The sequence below is a fragment of the Geospiza fortis genome, unplaced genomic scaffold, assembly GCF_000277835.1.
Source record: "Geospiza fortis unplaced genomic scaffold, GeoFor_1.0 scaffold275, whole genome shotgun sequence".
Lineage (NCBI taxonomy): Eukaryota > Metazoa > Chordata > Aves > Passeriformes > Thraupidae > Geospiza > Geospiza fortis.
In genome coordinates, this window is record NW_005054341.1 from 5,088,303 (window position 1) to 5,102,582 (window position 14,280).

General features: G+C 50.8%; 1 long non-coding RNA gene across 2 annotated transcripts in view; it reads right to left on the reverse strand.

Annotated features, from left to right (window-relative positions):
• The window catches only part of LOC115948030, a 66,360-nt gene that overhangs the window by 27,499 nt on the left and 24,581 nt on the right, over nt 1–14,280 (reverse strand). For both annotated transcript variants that reach the window (XR_004081888.1, XR_004081889.1), the window contains exon 3: nt 9,401–9,496. This is a non-coding gene — a long non-coding RNA (uncharacterized LOC115948030). The remainder of the gene's footprint in view (nt 1–9,400; nt 9,497–14,280) is intronic.

Sequence of the window (14,280 nt, forward strand, 5' to 3'; positions counted from 1 at the left end):
GCCTCCCTCCCCCTCCCCGGCCTTTATCCCGGCCGCCTATTTTAATAAATAATTATAGGCAGCTAAAGGATTTGTTCATTCCAAAAGGTCTCCCCTTCACATTTCTCAGAGGTTCAGCTCAAGGAGACACCATGATAATAAGGCTGACTCGGGATCCCTACTCCACAATGTCATTATGAGCCACCATTTAAAATGAAAAAAAAAAAAAAAAAGTCTGTATATTATACCTAAAAGCATTACAAGGTTAGTGTCTCAGCTTGGGGAATATTTAATGCTGCTGGGAAAGCAGCACTGCTGCTCTGAGGAGGAGGAAAAGGGAGAAAAAAACAACACAGCGAGAGAAAAATCCTTTCTGAAACACAAGCCTGGAAAAAAGATGTTGGGAGCGAGCATGGAGATCATTTGCATTTCCAATGACTAGGACTAATCCTCCACTACCACGTTTATATTTTCTTATTACTTTTCCTTTTTGTCTCCTTTTTTTTTTTTTTTTTTTTTTTTTTTTTTTTTTTTTCCTTCTTCTTCTTCCTTTTTTTTTTTTTCCCCGAATTCTAGCAATTATTTAGCCGGGCATTGCCGCTCCACTCTGCCCGGGCCCCAGCCGGGAAAGCCTGGGTGCCTCACACACACACACACAGAGCCTGGGTGATGCACCAAGGAGCTTGGCTCTGTTAGGGTTTGCTAAGAAACATTTCTGGGCGCAAGGAAGTGCTTTTTGTCTGGTGCCCGGGGCATGGTGCAGGCAGAGAGCAGTGTCAGCAATGTCCCACACCTGGCACGGGCACCTCAGGAACCAGCCAGCCCTGTCACCCCACAAAAGCCACCCTGGGCTGCCCTGGGACTGGCAGAGAGTGGAGAACAAACCAGCCTGAACCCCTCAGCAGAGAGACAGCACCCACCCGGGGGGGCTGTTCCCAAAAACCCGGGCTCCCCGGGCAGGGAGCGCGGTGTAATCCCCAAACCCTGCTCCAGAGGCTCTCAGATCCAGGCACTGCCTGAAACTGGGGCTGTGTCTCACCCCCAACTCACAGCCTCTGTCTCTGCTGAGGAAATTACACAACTAAATGCCTGCTCGAGACCAGCCACTAAACCGCTCCCACAGTATTATCCTAAAATTTGCTAATAGTGGCTCTTTCACATAAATTAAGTGATAATGAAAAAAAGCCTCCCTTTGAATTTATATATATTTCAGCAGAGAATAATGTTTTATTTAAAATAGTTACAGCGTGCCTTTTGATTTGGAGTTTAAAGTAAATAATATTTGTACATCTAAAACATACTCAAGACAAATGAAAAGCCTCTAGATGCTTTTGTATGAGATGCTGAAGAGCTCTACAAACTTAAAAGCACAACCTCAATTAAGCCCATCTTCATCTGGAAAAAAAATTAGCAACTGAAAGCTGAATATATTAGATAATGCACACTTGCAGGAGAGCATTCTCTTAGCAAAAAATTCTTGATAACCAACCTAAAGCTGGCCTTCGAGTTGCTCGATGCTAATTTTGTTTGAAACTGTTTAACTAACTCTGAATAGATATCCATATTCAACAAAGACATAATTAATGGCAACCTTTTCTTCTGCTTAGAAGACATCATAACAAGCAGAAAAGTACAAAAAGATTTTTATAGTAACTAATTTAAGGACAAAGGGTTGACCTCTAGCATTTCATTAAATAAATGGAGCGAATGAAAGAAGAGTGACAGTATTCATCCTTGTTCAATTCAAGCAGCCAATTTCAAAATGCAAATCATAATCTGCAGATGTTGGAGCCTGATATATTTTTTAAAATATCATTTGTTCAATTTAAGAACATCAGACATTTGAATTTTAAATTAAAAAAAAAAAAAACCAAACCAAACCAATTCCCAGCTCCAGGTTTAGGCGCAGCGTGACTGCGCGCTCGGAGCTGGGGTCTGCCGGGGCTCTCCTCCCTCCCCACCTCCCCAGCCATTCATTTTAGACATTATTCTCAAAACCTTTTAATGGAGAAGTTCTGCTAAGCTGCACATTATTCCTGATGAGCACAGCTGGCCGGTGCTGCTGCCCCTGCAGCCCGGGGATGGCCGAGAGCAGCTCCACGTGGAGCCCGGCCAGCGGCTCCAGCCTCCCTCCCTCCTTCCCTCCTTCCCCACCTGTGGGCACCCTGCTCCCACGGATCCAGGGGGACGGATCCTCCCTGGATATGCTCCCATGGCACAGGGAGAAGTGTCCTGGCTCTGGTCCCCATGGGTGGCAGAGCTCCAGGAGGTGAGCAGAGCACAGGTGGGGACAACAAGGGGCGGTGAGCTGATGCTGAATTTGGGAACACAACCCCAAACCTCCAGATCTGGGTTTTCTTTCAGGTGCCAAGGTGGGAAAGGAGGAGATTTTGGCTGGACCATGGATGACCTGCAATCCTTTAGGAGGGGAGGGATGAAGTCTCAGTGTCTCACACCTGTCCCACAGGGCTCTGGGGAAGTCAAACACGTGCCAAGGCACACGGGGGAGCCCAAGGGAGCAGCTCCAGGCCAGCAGGTATCACACACTGCACTGAGTACAGATCCATGGAGGGCTTCCTTCCTCATTCCCTTCAATCCCCTGAGAGGGAAGGAAATTCACCTTTCTCCCCCAAGTTCAGTAGTGACATCAAGGGACACTTTTAATGTACCCAAGGGGACCAAAGGATGCCTGGCCATGCCTGACACAAGAGCAGCATGAGTTCCTCCCTTCTCCTTTCTACACCAGCTCCCACATGTGTTTCCAGGTTTGCAGAGATAACCCATAGGGGTTGGTGGCACTGCCGAGCCAGGACACATGTGGGGTTTGGTTTCTCCCAGGAAATGGCTTTAGGGTGTTTGGAAGTGTTTTTGGAGAAGCATCGAGATTTTAAAATTTATTTTGGCCATTGAAACACACAGAAGTTTCTGGCCTCGCTGAACTGGGCACAGTGGACCAACACTGACATCTCCTCAGCGAGAGCAATTCCCTTCCTTCCCTAACAAATGGAAAAGATCCCACATTCCCACCAAAGGGCCCCTAGCTACCGCTAAGTTACAGTGAAGCACAACCTCTGCAGAGGCATGTATATTAATTAAATTGCTGCTGATTAGGACCCATCAGAGTGTGCAGAGAGGGACTGAAATAAACGCCCAGGGCATCCCTGGGGATAGGAAAGGAGAGCAGCAGAGAGGGACTGAAATAAATGCCCAGGAGCATCCCTGGGGATAGGAGAGGAGAGCAGCAGTGCTGTGCCGTGGCCTCACCCTGAGCAGAGCCATTTCTGAGAGCAGTTTTGTCCCAAGCCCTTCCCAAAGGCCACGAGCCCATCCTGGCCCCACTGGAGCTGGGCACGGGCAGGAGGAAGGGCAGGGCTCTGCCAGCCCTCCTACACAAACAGACCCTGCAGCTGTCGCAGGGCAAAATAAATGACTTCCGGAGGTTAGGGAGAATAAATGAATCCATTCAGGCATGAGTGAAGGGGACATTGTTTTCCCCCTCGAAAAAAAAAAAATCCCTCCCCAACAACCTATATATTAAGGTATCAATGAACAACAAATTCATTCAGTTATGACACAGGAAATCTAAAGCAGAATGGGCTGCAAAACAAACTCGATTTATCTGCGCCACACACGCAAGAGGAAAAAATGCCTCTTGTTGGCTGCTCTGTCAGGGCTAGGGCTCCTCTCGAGGATTCCAGCCACACACAGAGTGTTTTCTGCCACTGCTTTAGCTGTGGGTGCGAACTTCTGAGATTAAGATTGTTCCCTTAGGTTTATCCTCTTCAGGGACAACGTGTGCACAATACGCCTTTGGAACGCATTTAAAGCCGGGCTGCAGATGCACATAATCTCCATCCTCCTGCACCACAAACAGGAGATGTGGAGGTTTGGTTTGTTTGTTTGGTTTTTTTTTTAAAGGGAGAGGAATTACCCATTCAAAGAGAAACCGAGTTTTCACTGTGGAAACCTTCATTTTTATATTAGAAAAGAGGCAAAAGCTAAAACGCAGGCTCGAGCCAGACCTGATTTCTCAAAACAAGCAGCTCCCTCCTCTCCCAGCTCTCAGCAGCAGCCCTGAACCCACCCAGGGGACCCCATCTGCCCCACTGCATGTCTGGGCACATGCTGAGCCTGAGGGGACACCCCCAACCCCGGGAAGGACAGAGGGACAGTGCCTGTCCTACCCTTGGCATTGCCACGGACCCGCTTCCCTGAGCCTGCTCCCCTTTGCTGTCCAGCACTACAAACCCGAAACGTGGCTGAGAAACAAAGCCCATCCTCCTCTTATTTCCAAAACATTTATGCTTAGCTGTTTTCCCCAAGTAATGTTAAAAAAAAAAATCTCTTAAAAATGAGTGCAGCGGGTCAATCCTGCTGTAGAAATGTAGAATTGGTACCCAGCTGCAAGGAGCACTCGGCGTGCAGGGGAATAATCCAAAAGGTTTTAATTAGGCAAAGCAGCAATAAATGAAGGAATATGAGCTTGGATGAGGACACTCAAACGTATAAATAACCGGGAAAGGCGAGATACGGAAAGGAGAGCTCTTCCTCCTACCAGGGAGCCCCAAAACAAGGCAGGGCACAGACCGCGGGGGCTCTGCGGGGCGCATTAATGCCGAGCACATCCCCGATCCCAGGAGCGGAGCCAGCAGCCCACCCCTTCCGTCAGCCGCTGACTTCCTCCGCGTCCCGGACAGCTGCACGTCTGTCCGGCCGCGGCTCCCGAGCTGCCCGCGGTGCCCGGCTCCGGAGGGGTCCCCGACAAAGGCGGGATGCGCCGGGCGCGGGGCTCCCTCCCGGCCGCTCCTTAGGAAAGCAAGTCACGCTCCCGCGACAACTGCTCCTCTGTGCCTGTTTGAACTGTCCCTCCCAATTAGCAGTAATAAGGGACTCTGTAAAGATGAGCAAACACAGCGCATTCATTAGTCCCGGCGGCCCCCGCCCTCCCTGCTGGCAGCCCCGGGAGATCCCCAGGGCGCCGCTCCCGAGGATGCCGAGCGCATCCCGCCCGGCCCCAAAGGCAAATTAATGACGAGCCGCTGGAAGAGTTTGCCCGAAATTATTTTATTCTGCCCGAGAATTGATTACTCCCGGCCTGGAAATATGTCCAAATCAATACACCGAAGCTCAGGACGAAAAAAAAGACATGCTCTAGCCCCATTTATTTATCCACTTTTTTGAGGAATGGCACATAATTTACTGGGTCGGAATTGCTAAGCCTTTCCAGAGCGAGGACTAATGACCAGCTGAAGGGAAGCAATGCCTCCCATCCATCTCCCAGGCGAATCACAAGTCCCCACACGCTGCTGTTGCTACCTTGGCAGTGGCCAAGATGCCCACGGTGACAGAATGTGCCTGAGGCCATGGCCAGGCAGGTGGAAATGGGAAGTGAAACATGTGGCTCGAGGCACCCACCAAAGGAAATGCTTTTAAAACTCCCCAGAAGGATGACTGGTGCCCAGGTGGGGGTTCCTGCACAGCCTGTTCCTGCCTGGCCAGCTGGAACCAGGCTGGAGCAGTCAGTGCCTCAGGGGTGAGCTGAGAGCGATGCTGAACATCCACCACAAACCCTGAAACTCTCTGGGCAACACCTGTGGCCAGGCCTCAGCACTGCACAACAACAACCTGCCCTACCCACGGCGTGTGGATTCAGCTCCCCAAAGCAGATGGCACGAGGGACACCAGGGGACAAGGACACCCAGGGGATGAGCCCCAGGCCTGGGGGAGGTGGCAGCAAAGGCTCCCCGCACACCGTGTGGGTGACACACGTCCCCATTTGCCAATGCTCTGCATGCTCCACGGGGTCCTGCATTTTCCAGGGCATTAAACCCTCCTATCCCCCCTGGAAAGCTCGGTGGCAGCTGTCATGCTGCTCACGGGGGGTGGGCTCCTGCTGCTCACCATCAGTGTCACTCCCGAGCTGCTGGCGGGTGAAGGACGAGGTGGCCCCGGTGGCCCCAGGAGCTGCCAGCACCAGCACTGAGGTGCAGCTACAGCAGCACATCTGCACGGACACTCACAGGGCCTCCTGTGCACTGCCACCCAAGGAAAGGACGCTCCTGACTGCGTTAAAACAGGAGAAGTCAAACCTTTCTGCCTGCTGCGAGCCCTTCAGGCAAACATCTGCATGTAAAACAGACATGAGGCAGCAGAGCACTGCAAAAATCCAAATCCAGGGCTTGCTGCCTTCCCCTTGAGCAAAACCCTTCCTACCCAGGCTGCTCCAGACATCTCTGACGGCATGGTGTCCCCAAGCCTGGGCAGCCTTGCTCTGCAAGAGAATTCCCCTTGGCCTCATCTCACAGACGAGAGATGCCAGGGTGGGAGAAGGAAACCAAGGAAAGAGCAAAACACAGCGGGGTTTGCAGCAAACCTTGCTGAGCCCCAGCTCAGAGGCAGGGCAGGGAGAAGAGTGGGTTTGCCCCCAGAGAGCCCAGCCAGGCACTGCTGCTGAGCCCGAGCCCCCCAGCCTGAGCCCTCGGCCAGGGGCTGCTGGGCACAGCCCAGCTCACACCCTCCTTCAGCTGCACTTGGCTCTGCTCACAGGGGATTCTTCTAGACTGAAACGCTGCTGCTCCCCCATTCAGAACAGGAGCATCTGTGAAAAGGGATCATTCATAACAAACTTGTGAGCGCTGGGTAGGGAAAAAAAAAATAAAAATACTCGTCCCAGAAAACAACACGGCCTTTATTTTTCGGTGCGGCCGCCTGAGCCTGCAGCACCCTGGAGGGTGGGGCAGGGAGGGCTGGGGGGCTCAGCTCATCCCCCTGCACCCCCAGCCTGCCCAGGTCCCCAGGCACAGCCTGGTGCAGCAGGACAGGGCAGCAGGGACACATGGCAGGGCCCCATTCCTTCACTCGCCTCCCTCCCAGCCTAACAGGCACAAATCCCCCCATGTGGCAGCAACACAAACGAGTTTTATTACTCAATAAAATATTTGAAACAAAATAAATGGTTTTGTCAAACACTATATCTCCTCAAATAATAATGATGCACCAGCTTACCGGGAAAAACAACCGACATTCATATTCTGTGGCAAAGGTTTATTTCGCCTCCCCGAGGAGAGGGGAACGGGCATCTCAATTCGGAATTCAGACACTGTATGGGAATACAGTAACTATAGTTCTCAGAGGGTTTGTGTAAATGCCAGCAAAACAAACCCCAAATCAAATTTATTAGCTGGTGGAGATCTCAAACAATCTTACGCAGTGACTGATGAAGCCGTCGGGGAATTCCTTTCAACATTTAGTGATTTAAAGCCCCTACAGAAACTTCATTGTCTGCTCCAAGACAGAAAGAGCTCCTCGGTAGCCAGTGCTGCTCCGACAGCAGCACTGGGGTGGGTGACATTGCCAACGTGTGCTTTCTTTCATCTGGAAACATTTCCAGGAATCCTAACACCCTGTGTAGTCCTGTGGAGCACCATAAAGGGAGGAAGCACAAACGAATTAAGAACTGCAGCCTGTGTCCTGAAAGGGCCTGTCTGTGGTTTGATGGCAAGGTTGGGATGTTCACTTCTGCCCTGAGTGTGCTTCCAGAACCAATCTGGAGGTCATTCCCCACATGGATCAGGCACTGGACACTCGCAGTCTGCTCGGCAGGGACAGGGCAGAGCCCCAGGTTTTGGACACAAAAGTGCTGGGTGCCAGAACTGGGCTGGCTGTGCCCCAGCGAGTCAGAGCTGCTCTCTGGGAAAGCACCAGGACTGGGAAAGCAGCCAGGCTCCCACTCCAGGAGGGGCAATGCCCTTCCTGAGGATGCCTGAGCGGAGGAAGGTGAAGGTGAAGGCACAGCTCTGCCCCCAGAGCACCCACACCAGGCCAGCTCCCGCAGAACTGCTTTCAAAAGCAAACCCTGAAATGCACAGCTCTAATTGCCAGGTTTTTTGTCATGCACGCTCATCACTGGGTCATTTGCATTTTAGATGCTAAAATATCAAGGCGATGTTACTTAATCAATCACCGCAGCTCACAAAGTCCTAAGTGAGAGAATATTTTTTGATTGTCTCTGCTTGTATCTAAACATCTCACAAACCCGCCAGCCAGTTCTTCATTTCAATTAGGGCAATGCTGATCGCTAGCTAACTAATAAGGACCAATTTTCTGTCACAACTATTTCCTAATTAAATTCAAACCAGAGATTTCTAACCCAGATGGTCAGCAATGCTACAGATTTGTTTAAATTTGGTATCACAGTAACAAACTACTAATTAGGGTTTGTAAATACGCCAATTCCCTTATGACTTAGTTGTTAGTAATGCATACAACCGGTTTATTAAAGCACTAATTGTGTCTGGCTTTACTTGGGCCTAACACATAATCCACTTATCACATACTGGTACCAACTCATTTTGAAGGGATTATGAATGAAATCATAAATGAGGTCTCGCATCCCTTTCCCGGTATGCTTAATAAAGGTTTGCTGTCATATTTAGATGGCATATTTAGATTTGCTGCCTCTGATGGAGAACGGCCCCGCAGTGACGCTGACGTTCCATCCTCCAAAGCCTGTTTGACACAAAAAGTTTCTGCCCCAGCTCTATTGGGCAGCAAATTGTCCCAGCAGCCAAGCTACTCCAAAGGAGCTCTGGCATTTCCCAGAGAAAACACTGAATTGTTTATTTCTGAAGTCAAGCTCAGCCCCTCCATGGGGCTGGGGGCTCTCAGAACCCTCGTCCCTTTGCCTCATGAGCCTGGATCACCTTCCTGCAGAGGGATGGAGAGCACCAAATCCTCCTGGATTTGGAGGATTCTCTCCTGGCCTTGCAGAGGGACAGCCCTCTGGAACAGACCCTGTTTTTGAAGGAAGGCTTTGTTCTGAGGAGCCCAAATGGGTGACACCCCACAGCCGGGGCACTGATGCCCCTCGCCGCTGCGGCTTTATCAAGAGTGCACAAAGTAGGAAATAAATGATAGATAACTGTGAATTGCAAGGTTATGTAAACATGGAGGGGGTTCCAGAAGAATCCTATTAAAGCATAAAAGAAAAGCGTGGATGGTTTATCACATCACTAAGACCCAAGAATGCATTAATAAATAGAAGAATAGATAACGAACCGTGGAGTACAAGGCTAAACTATCCACTATTGTGAGGATCCTGTGACAGTAGAAACAATGAAGGGGAAGAAAAAAGCTTTGTTGGTCTGCCACCAGAACCTTGTAGTGTATCTTTTATAGCCCATTTTTAATGAATTCACAGCACCTATCAGTTATTCTCTGCCCAAATCCCTCATTTTCCTCCCTCTTGAATGCAAATTCCCATGCTGCACTCTGCCTTCACCATGACTTCCCCCGTTAAACTCGGGGGCTCTCTGGGTTTCAATGGCCTTTCAGCCACAGCCAGAACAGGTTTCTGCTTTCGTATTTCCAAAGGGTTTTCAGGATGGTAACAAAAGTGGGGCTTAATGCAAAGCAGGAGTACCTCTGAGCCTTGCTGCATCCTTCGCTTCTTCTGTGACAGGAGGGTGAATGCTCAGACAGGTCTGATTCAGCCCAGAGTGATGATGCCTAGACGTGCCTGCAAGGGAAAAAAAATAACCAAACACATGAAAGCTGCTGCTCCTCTTGCTGTTTTCCAGCCCTCTGCAAATAACGCTGAGAATTGTTGGAGGGGACTTCATAGTAATCCAGGAGATAGTACGCTCTTTGTAGACACTGCTGAGACTCACTAACAGTTTATTTTCACTGCACTGAGGGGGTTTTATCATTAAATAAGGACCTGGGATACATTTACTGTAGATTACTTTTATTTTTACTACAGCGTCGTTAGGTACAGAGAGCTAAGGAGCCAGGGCTGACTATGACACACTCTGCAGTAAAACCCCCCTGCCTCCAGCAGAATCCAAAATCCTCATGGACTTCCATGTAAAAAATCCCAAGGACTCTGTGCTGCTGTGCTGGCAGCTTGGTATAGCACCAACATCTTGCAGGAGCCCAGCCTTGGCAAGGCTGGCAGGGGCAGAAGAGGGTCTGTGCTAAAGATGGGCACAGCATGATGGATGCCCAAAGCTTCAGAGTTCTTTTGGTGGCAAACCCCACCTGCTGCAGGTCCCCAAGGAGCCTGCACTGGGCCTCCTTTGAAGCTCACACTGGGAACTACTCCTGCCTCCTCATTCTTCACATTCCCAGAGGATGCGGCAGGTAGGCAGGAGAAGCCAGCTGCCTTTCCTCACTCTGAGAAAATGGAATTAAAGAGACCTGAGTGAACTCCAAGCAGGGGGCAGAAATCAGGATTTGCCTTTTTCTGGACTGTGCCCACTCGAGATCCCAGCAGCTCCTGGTGCCTGTCCCACCAGCGCATCCCTGTGAGCTTCTGGGGGGTCCTGCAGGACAGCCACGCCACAGGGTCCCTTGTCCCCAGAGACAGGACAGGGGGACACCTCCCTTCTCCTTTGCTGGGTGCCAGAGGCGAGGCACAGGCAGGGAGCAGGCTGCCCTCCCTCCCCTCAGCCTAGAGCCTCTCCTCTGACCAAGAGGAGCAGAGAGCAGGCTGCTGCTCTCCCAGGCACACTTCAGGCCAGCGAGGAGTACAGCCGAGTGCTCAACAGGCTCTGGAAATAAGTGGAAGTCAAATAAGTTTGCCACTCTTTGTCCCCCTCTCAATATCTAGCTTTGATCAAAATCCTTGGATACTCAAGTGGTTGTTGACTTAATGTAGTAATGAGACATAGCCTTAAGTGAGGCCATTTCCGTGCCCATTCAGGCTCTCTGAGAGCAAGGGATGCAGGAGGAAAAGCCTCTCCTGGTCTCTGGGAGCTGCAGCAGAGCCCAGAGCAGAGGCAGCAGGAAGGCCTGGTGGCCACAGCTACACGAGGCACACTTCAACATCCTTTTTGTGCAACAGAGCCTCGCTGGCATGGCACAGGGCGACACCAAGAAATCCACTGAAAACACCTCCTCCAAAAGCTGCAGCAGGTGCCCAGCTCCAGCGGACACCAGACACCACTGTCACCATTGCCTCCTCCTGGAGACCACTGGGGAAGAGGGTGGCACCATCCCAAGGACGTGGACTGGGTGATCCCAAAGGGATCATAAAGGGTTCTGCGATTCCCTGGGGCAGGCTATCGACCTGAGCAAGGCAGCAGGGAGGGAAGAGCCCAGGAGCCCTGAGAAAAGTTAAAAATTCTCCAGGTGACGGGGGAGCAGCTCAGCCAATTAGGATTTTAATTCCCCTCGTTATGCACAGCCAGGCAATAAATTCTGCACCAAGCAGCTGCTCTAATTCTTAAGCCCATTAAGCCCTACATCTGATAGGCGGGCGGGAGGGGCTGCCAAGGGGCACAGACGGTGCTCCTCGAGATATGAAACATTTCCTCTTGTGCATCTGGGTCACCCCACCCAGCCCCACTCCGAACGGGGATTTTATGGAGGCAGCGAGCAAGAATTTATAGAAATATCCTGCCAGAGACACACACACACACACACAGAGCACATATGGAGAGAATAAAGAGGTGACTGGATGAGATGCGGGGAGGGAGCGCTGGTGATGCAACAGAGCAGGAGAGCAGAGCTGGAGGGGAGAGTCTGGGATGGAGCAGCGGGATTTGGGTGTCTGAAAACAGAGGGAGATGGTCCCAAAGAGCTGCGCAAGCAGCCAGGAGGGAAGAAAAGCAGGATCAGAGATGCAAGGAGGAAGAAAACTCCTGGAGCAGTATGGCAAGCCTGGAGAGGGCTGGCTGCCTCTGAGGTGGGAGGAGGCCAGGAGCCACAACAACAATTCCTGGAGAGAAGGGGCAGATGGCTGGATCGGAGGTATTCCCCCCACTGCAGAGATGAAAGGCAGGAAAGAAAAGGGAATACACTGGGAGTGGAAAAGCCTTTGGCAGCCAAGACGGTTTTGCTTGTTAATTGGCAACAAGCTAACACATTAATTACAAGCTAACACATTAATTACAAAGTTACTGGATGGTCAGGAAAAATACTGGCAGCGAAGCAATTCGCATTCCTCCGGAGCCTGAACAGAGCCTGCTCTAGGAACGCTGCCTCTGCCCACCCACATGCAGGCTCTGAGCACCCCAAGGCCTCAGAGCCAGGCAGAACATGCACAGGGATTAAAAACCACCCCAGCTTCAGCTGAGATCTCGCTCATCTCAGATTAGCGCGAAAGATTAATTGCAGGACACGTGCGTCCAGCCAAAATTTAATTTATTCTCTTTTCATCCCTTAGGCGCAAATTTGAAAATAAGCTGCCCACTGCACAGCAGGAAAGCACCAGCCCTACAAGGCACTGCTCTCCCTGTCAGCTCCACAGGGCCCTGGATGAGAGAGCAGCCCCTAAGCCTTGATCAAGGCAATGGGCATAAATGAAAGTTTGCCCTCCACTGATCTCAAATGGAAGAGTATTTTGCTTTTCCCTGAATCTCCCAGCAGCTGGAAGGTTGGTGCACTTTGGTTTGGATTCAAAATCTTCTTCCTGGAAGGAGCTTATGGGTTCCAAAGCTCCAGTATTAGGAAGAAATTATTCCCTGTGAGGGTGGTGAGGCAGTGGCGGAGTTTTCCCAGAGAAGCTCCATGTGTTTATTGCAACTCCTGCAAACAGCACTAATAAGTTTGCTAATAATGGCACAGATCAGTGGCTGCTGCTGGTAAATTAATTAGGAACGGCATCACTGTGCTCTGATTAGTTGCCATCCTTCCACCTTGTAATTTTGTCACCAGCTCACATTTCAAACGCCACTAGAAGCCCACTCGAGCAAGCCCATCCAGAAGGGGGGACCTGCAGTGCTGGGCACATGCTCAGAGCTGAGAGAAAATGACTTGAAAACCTTCAGAGCTTGTCAAGGCCAGTTTATTCAAGGTAATTAATCTGTCGTTTTGAGAGCATTATGTATTTCCTGCTCAAGCCAGCTGACAACACGAGGCTGCTGCAGAAGCATCTCAGTGTAGCGGACCCCAAGAAGCTCAGGGATCAGCCTTTCCCCTCCCAAAGCACAGCTTCAGCTGGAAATTCATGATTACGTGGATTGGCTTCTCTCCCTTGCTTGCTGGGGTTTGAACTCAAGGCTCTCTGTTTCCTCGCAGCTGTGAGCACCAGGAATTAAGTGAAAGTTTTAATTCCAAAGCCCACTGAACACTCCAAATCCAAGGAGTGCACCTCAAAGGCCTGTGGCTGCAGTGACAGGAGCCAATACTCCAGATCTAGAACTGCAGCCCTCACCACCTCAGCTGTGGCAGCAACACGGATGGGGGCACAGAAATCTTTCTGTCACTTCTGAGTTAATAATTCAGCAGCAAATGGGATTCCTGCGGGTCATGAGCATTAATTATTCTGCAATGCCCCACCCCTGAGGAGAGGCTGAGGACACTGTGACACACCCAGTGATGCACTGATGTTCCTGCCTGTCGACTTGCAGCAGAGGGAATTTTAATTGAGTGGAACCAGAAAAGCCTTCTGAGGTTCTGGGGGAACAGGCAGCAAACCCTGCCAGGGCCGTTCAGATGCTCGCTGCTCTCATGGCACAATCCCCGGGTGCCACCACGGCAAATGGAGATCAAAAGCAACAATAGTCTGCAATCAAGGATATCTGCATAACAGTTTTCCTGAAGGATGTTTGTGCAGGTGAGCGAGGAGTAAAGCATTGTTTCATCAAATGGTAATTTCCTTGTATCTCAGAGAATGAATCCCATTCGCTTGCCGGGGTATAATTCAATTAAAGGGGAGAACCCTACGCCAGGCAATGAAATCTATCGGTTTGACTGCCATGCTGCAAATCACACCAAGCAAGAAAATGGCATTTGGTCCTGACATCATGATTTATTTCCTACTCAGTATCTTATAATTCTTACAAGATAAGCCAAGACGAGAAATTATCACGTGTGCGTGGGGGTCGCGCCTGATCCTCTTTATTTTCCCTTCCCAACTGCAGGACTGTGTGCTTCAGCCTTATCTTTGAAGAGGCCAGTAAAATAAATGGAAATATTTCACAGAGGCCAAGCAACCCTTGCTCTGCACCCATGGCTGGCTCAGGCACCTCCAACATCCAGCCACGTCCAGCATGGGGACCAGAGAGCCCCACTGCTTCTCTTCCCCCAGCCCACTCCCTGTTCCTCAGCAGGGTAGAGGAAGGAATGCTCTGCTCCATGGAGAACTCTCTCCTCTCTCCCACCACAGGGAGAGTCCCCAGCAGCTTGGGAGTGACAGGGGAAGGCTGTCAGCTGTCCTGGATGAGGCCCCAGCATGGAGCCCTGCCAAGGGGAGGCTCTCTGCCTGCCAGCCTAGGGACACTGCCCGTGCCCCAGCTGTGCCCAGCCCACCTCGCCTGCCCACATTCTTCTCCCCTCCCTTGGTAGCTTCTGTAAGGG